We start from the raw sequence: 7,117 nt of genomic DNA, 5'->3' as shown, positions 1-7,117 counted from the left end.
GCCAAGGCATCCCCATTATTCATCCACTAGAAGTAGAGACTGATCTATCCACCGTGATAACAGCAGCAGAGCAGAGCAGGCAAACCCATTCCCCACACCACATCTTCTGATGGCCTGTGCTCAATGACAAAGTGAATCCTAAGCAGAGACCACTCTCCTGCCCTACACCTGTGACAATGGCAGCTCAGTCTGCCTCAACACCAGCAGCATCCCTGCCCCCCAGGATGCATGCCTAGATGACAGGCCTGGCCTGCTGCAGTGTCCATCCACATCAACTTTGACTGTCACACAACAAAGACAGCAGGGGGACCAAACCACACACAGTGGCAGCAGCAGAGTTTGGGTGGGATTTTATCCCCAGCTCATTTCTACTGGGAAGCCCAACTGGCACCTGTAGGCATCGCAGAAGAACAAAACACACCAGAATAACCATTGCCACATCTCTGAAAACGAAACTGTCATTGGAATTACAGCTTACGAAAGTAGTCAGATGTCTACATGCTGTGCCTAATAGTGTGACTATCTGCTAAAGCAGAAATTTTAAATGGGATCAGGTGTCTCCTATGGTAATGTGAACAATGTCAAAGATACAACAAAAAGTCTCTTATAATACTATGAACTAACAAAAACACAACTTGAAAGGTAAAAACAATCGATTGACACCAACAATGAGATTAACAAGAATTTTATAATAATCATTATAAAAATGCTTTGAGAAGCAGTTACAAATCCTCTTGAAACAATTAAAAAAATAAAAGAGAAAATCTAGAAAAGAAATATAAGTTTTAAAGAAGAAACAAATGGAAATTTTAGAACTGAAATACATAATAAACAAAGAAAAATCTCACTGGATTGTCTCAAAGTAGTGACTACATAGGATAAAATCAGTAAAGTTGAGGAAAGAGCAATAGTTTACTTAGCTTGAACGGTGCTGTTATCATTAAACAATTATAATGTGTATATAATTTGTATATAACAAATTTGTTACAAACTCCTCCCTCACCAAAACAAAAACAAAAAACAATAACAACTACAAAAACAAGAATCCTCTAGGCTTACGCGTTTTCACGGGAGAATTTAAATAATTAACATAAATTTATACTATCTCAGTAAATAGAAGAGAAGGAAATAATTTCCACTCATTTTGAGGCCAATATTACCTGCTACCAAAACCACACAAATAGAGTACAAAAAAAGGAAATTATAGACCAATAGCTCTCATAAATTTAGATGCCAAAATTCTAAACAAAATATCAGTAAATTGAATCCATCATTGTATAAAGAGTCCAATGTCCAATGGGGGTTGGTCTCAAGTATGCAAGGACAGTTCATTTTTTTTTGAAAATCAATCAACATGGTTCACCATAACAACAGACTAAAGAAGAAAACTTAAATGATCCTATCATATAATGCAGAAAAAGCATTTGACAAGGGTGCCTGGTGTCTCAGTCAGTTGGGCATCTGACTCTTGATTTCAGCTCAGGTCATGATCTCAGGATGGTGAGATAGACCCCCAGTTTGGTCTTCACACTCAGCAGGGAGTTGGGTTCAGATTCTCCTTCTTCCTCTGCCCCTCCCCCAACCCCACAGGCTTTCTCTCTCTCTTTCTCAAAAAAAAAAAAAAAGAAAGAAAGAAAGAAAAGAAAAGAATAAAGAAAAGAAAAGACATTTGGCAAAATCCAATACCTATTTCTGATAAAAGTTTTCAGTAACGTATCAGTAAAGGAGAACTTCCTCAACTGGTAAAGCAAAAACCTACAATTTGCTTCATCTTACCTAATGGTGATAGACTTCTTTACCTCTCAAGTTGAGAATAAGGCATGGACTTCTGCTCTCACCATTCTTATTTATCATAGCACTGGAATCTCTAGGCAGCATAGTAAGGCAAGAAAAGGAAAGAAAATGCATGTAATTGGAAAGGAAGAAATAAAACTGTCTATTTGCAGATTACGTAATTGTGTATGTAGTGGTTGGTAAGATTTAGAGTAGGGAAGGAGCATGTGGTGTTAGTTATAGGAAGTTAGTCATGTGATAAAATTGCATAAAAGTATATATACATACTCACGTTACTGCATTTATAACTGGTAAAATCTGAATAAGCTCTGTGGATATTACTAATGCCAATTACCTGGTTTTGATATTATATTATATTATATGTTAATATTGGGAGAGGCTTGGAAAAGGATGCAAAGGACTAATCTATGCATTTCTTTGCAATTTCCTGTGAATCTATAAGTATTTCAAAATAAAAACTTTTTTCTTAAAAGGCTGATGGCATCATAAACAGCATAGAGTTACCTTTCTACAATGAAGGTTCAATCAAGTATAAATTAATTGCTTTGCTCTCTTTATTAAATAGTAATAGAATATATTATGTTCTTATTATTTATCAGATACCTACAGTCTCTCAATCCTTCCAACAAATATTGTCCCATGTTATGTGAGAAATTATTTAAAAGTCAAAATATTTTGATATAATGGAGTAACATTTTCTCATTTTTAAACTCATGCTTTCAAAACTATAAACGTGATTATCTCATGCATTATTTCACTTTAAAAAATTCTCAATTTGTGACCTCCATTTTCTTATCTGAAAAGGAAGATAATTCTGAGGACCTACCTCAATATGTTTGGGCTGCTATATCTCAGACTGGGTGCTATATAACACAATTGTGGAAGCTGAAATTCCAAGATCAGAGTGCTGGCATAGTTTGGTTCTAGTGAAGGCCCTCTTCTGGCTTACAAACTGCCCACTTCTCATTATGTCCTCAAACGGTGGAAGGGGTGATGATCTCTCTGGGGTCTCCTTTATAAGGACACTAATTCCAATCATGAGGACTCTGCACTCATGTCCTAATCACTTTGCAAGGGCCACACCTCCTAATACCATCACTTTGGGCATTAGGTTTTCAGCACATGAATTTTGGGGCAACACCACCATTCAAGCTATAGCAGGACCATTCTAAACTTCACTGTTAGAAATATCATAAGGACACACAGGTGGTGAGAATTGTAGAAAAAAAGTTTGAGGGAGAGAAATGAGTGGTTTGGAATACCTGACTCCTGGGGACACAACTTAAATGATCTTAGGCAAAGTTTCCATACTCCATATTTTCAAATATGAACATATTTCTCTTTCCCTGAAATATGAGTAGCAGGTCAATCTGAAAACAAACAAGAAGTTTGCTGCTGAGCTGTCACATTTTTCTTTGAGCGCAATTGAAGAACTAAGAGAGTGCTAGAGGCTTGGCAGCTGGGTTCTTGTCAGCAAACCATCTCTTGCTTGGTTGGCAAGATTAAAAATGGTTATTGCCTTAGGAAGTAAAGGGTGGCCTGGAGGAAATGGCCTGGAGGAAACTAAAATGCAGCACTGTAAAATCAATAACATTGCAGAAAGAAGGTTATTTAGTCAGCAGAGGACCTGTGGAAGATCTTTATGTTCAGGAGGTAGAGTAGCTGCAGCGACAAGTTACAAAGTAAACAAGTTCACAAACATTTCAGAAAATATTTTGAATGTCAGTGCTTATTTTCTACAATGATACTACAGCATCCTAAGAGATAAAGACCCTGGGCTTTTTTGTCTTAATCTTGATATTATTTCCTTAGGTGTAATAATATATACATCTAATGTTACAGTTGGTATACTAAGTTCCCATTTGTAGGATTTCATTGTGTAAGAGGATGCATGTGTTTTCTTAGTTAGAATCTTATACCAATCTGTCTAATTTAAACCTGAACTTGAGATATAATTTTTAAGAAAAGCAAAACCAGAAAACAAGGTTAAGGGTCAAAGATTTTTTGTCACTGAAGAAAGTCTACAAGTGAAGAAAGTTGTTTCTATAAGCATAGCCATCCATGAGTATAGATGGATGAAACACTGGAGCTACCCAATAAGGTAAAGGGTGGTAACGTAGGGACCAGCAAGTGAGAATCCCACGTGGACCCAAGAGTGTTATTTGCTGATTATTATGAGGCCTTGTTTGACCATATCTAAAAGACATAGCAAGCCATTGAAACACGTACGTGAAACCTTCATACAAGCTATGTAATGATGGCAAAATAAAGGCCCATGGAGAATGCCAAAAATATACTGGAACTTTCTCAACTATAATGGTTGAGTGATGCCTTCAAAATAACCATTAGCAAAGGATCCATGATTAGGATGAAGCAACTGACCAGTATGAAAAGAGCAGACATGGCATCTGTTAATGCCAGAGAGGCAATGGGAGAAAAACCAGTGTCACCCAGTCTGTACTGATGTATCCTAGAGCCAAGGGCTCCATTTCTATCCACTAAATCCTATAGAAAGATAGGAAACAAAATAAAGGTATACGAATAGACTGATGTAAACTCATCATCCTGCTTCAGAAACTATCTCCAGATCCAACTGCTGAACTCTTTTTACAAAGAAGAGATTTAAATAGAATATGTACTTGTGAATGAATATATAGAAGTAATATACATACGTATAAATTCAGTTAGATGTGAGAAATAACTGTGAAGCCTATTTGATTGCTGTGAGATGTGGAATATTTCTTTTTTTTGCAATTTTTCAAGTTCCTGCTTTGACGATGAGCTTCAGCAGTAGGCCTCTGAAGAAATAGGAAAGAGGAAAATCCATTTTGGGAGACTGTAATCCTCCAACTATTCTAGTCTCTTCAATGGATTTTGTGGTTATACGAAATGCCAGGGACTTAATAATAGAGTTAGGATCTTTTTAAGGGCCCTATATTGATGTGTAATTACAAGGCTAAGAAGGACTAGCTATTGTTTACAATTTTATTCTAAAATTTATTGCAAACACAAGAAATGAATGCCAAATGAAGACTGAGTTCACCTAGTAACTGTGTTCAGAATATTTACTAAAGTGTCATTAGAGGTTTGTGACCATTAATCTAATCTTGGCACCATGTGCTAATTGTTGATGAGGAAGAATAATCTACAGCCTTTCAGTTATTTGGAAACCATATATCTGATAAGGGACTTATATTTAAAATATATAAAATCCTTACAACTAAGTAATAAAAGGTGAATAACCCAATTTAAAAATAGGCAAAGGATCTGAATAGACATTTTTATAAGGAAGATATACAAGTGGCCGGTAAGCCCATAAAAAAATACTCAACACCACTAGTCATCAAGGAAATGCAAATCAGAAATACAATTAAATACCATTTCACACCCATTAAGATGACTATAATCAACAAGTTATATAATAACAAATGTTGAAGATGTGGAAAAATTGGAACCCTTCTACCACGCTGATGGGGAAGTAAAATGATGCAGTCACTTTGGAGAACAGTCTGGCATTTCCTCAAAATGTTAAATATAGACTTATCATATGATCCAGCAGTTATACTTCTATTCATATGTCCAGGAGAAACAAAACACAAAAACTTCCATATGAATGTATATAAACAGCATTATTCATAATAGTCAGAAAATAGAAACAAACCAAATGTCCATCAGCTAACAAATGGTTAAAGAAAATATAGTCTAACCATATAATAGTAATGGTATACTATTTGGCAATAAAAAGGAATAACGTAGTAATATATGTTACAATATGGATGAATCTTGAAAACCTTAGGTTAAGTGAAAGAAGCCACTCATAAAAGACCAGATATGATATGATATTCCATTCATATAGAAGGTCCAGAATAGAGAAATCCATAGAGACAGAAAGTAGATTAGTGGTTATAGGGCTGGAGGAGGGGGAGATATGGGAAGTGATAGCTAAAAAGTATGGGATCATTTTGATGAAAATGAACTATGACTATGATGATTGTTGCACATATCTGTGAATATACTAGAAAACATTGAACTGAATACCTTAAATGGTATAGGGAATTGTAGGGTATGTGAATTATATCTCAATAAACCTGCTGAAGGAGCAGAAGAAGGAGGGGGGAGCAGAAGATGAGGATGACAAAGGAAAAATCTGTAGCCACTCAGTTAATTCCCAACATTATTCACACTTTGGTGCTGATATGGTGGGGTGGAAGGGAAAGAAAGATATGCCCTGCCCAGCAAGGCAAATGCATTAAAACACAGCAACACGAAATAAGGAAAAGATCTCGTCCTTTAGAAACTGAAAATGACTCACTGACAAGAGCTAATGTGATAATGCCTTCATATCAGGTAACAAAAGACAGGAAAGAAATAGAATTACAGTATTTGATCAAGCATTGAACTCTAAAATATGTAAAGACATTTAGTATCAGAGACAGTCAATGCAGAAAAATATTGGATGCTACCGATCCATCATGATTCCATAAACAGTTGCAGTCAATTACAATTCACTTGCAATGCTAAACTACTTTTTTTTTTATTTTGACTCATTACAAGATATGTTTCCTGCACTCTCAATTAGGTTTTCAGTGGATGTATAACAAAGTAAGAATTCTGAGACCAGAAATTGTTTTTTTTAAAAATTAAATGAGCTAATTCTTAGTTAATTACAATAGAGGTATGACAATTTATTGGGTGAGTAGATAGTATAAATGTATTGAAACATAATGAATATTTCTCTGAACTTCATTAGGCTTTCATATACTCGTTTCTATTTAATTATAACTAAATCACCAACATTTATTGCCGAGTTAGAAACACATTCAAATAATAGCCTGGTTAATACTGAATTAAAGCACAATCCAATGGAAGTCTCTACATAAAAACAAATGAATTAACTAGAAATAAATTTGTCACTGTAAGTACTAGAAGAGTTATTATAATTATGTCATTATTTCAATATGATATGCAGAAACATTTTAGAATTTGTAGGCTCAAAAAAAAGGCATATTTTAAAAGTTAATTTTGCTGTCCTATGTGGTTTCTCATGTCAGTAAAGTATTTCTCTTTAAACCATTTGTCATTTGAGCCATTTTGTACTGAATTCTCCTGGCCCCTTAACTGAATTGGCCCCAAGTTTCAAGAGTTACAGATGAAAATGAAGCATAACTAATTTAAAGTCATTAGATTAAAAACATTCATTATCATAATGAAAATCAAAACATGTCATACAGGGCTGAAGAAAGTTTGAATTTATTTTTTCCCATTCCAAAAATATTCCGTTTATAAAAAATTTATTTCTTCACATACTAAGTTTATAAGAAAT

The sequence above is a fragment of the Phoca vitulina genome, unplaced genomic scaffold (genome assembly GCF_004348235.1).
Source record: "Phoca vitulina isolate PV1807 unplaced genomic scaffold, GSC_HSeal_1.0 scaffold12, whole genome shotgun sequence".
Taxonomy (NCBI): domain Eukaryota; kingdom Metazoa; phylum Chordata; class Mammalia; order Carnivora; family Phocidae; genus Phoca; species Phoca vitulina.
The sequence above is the reverse complement of the archived record's forward strand: the minus strand, read 5'-3'. Positions refer to the sequence as shown.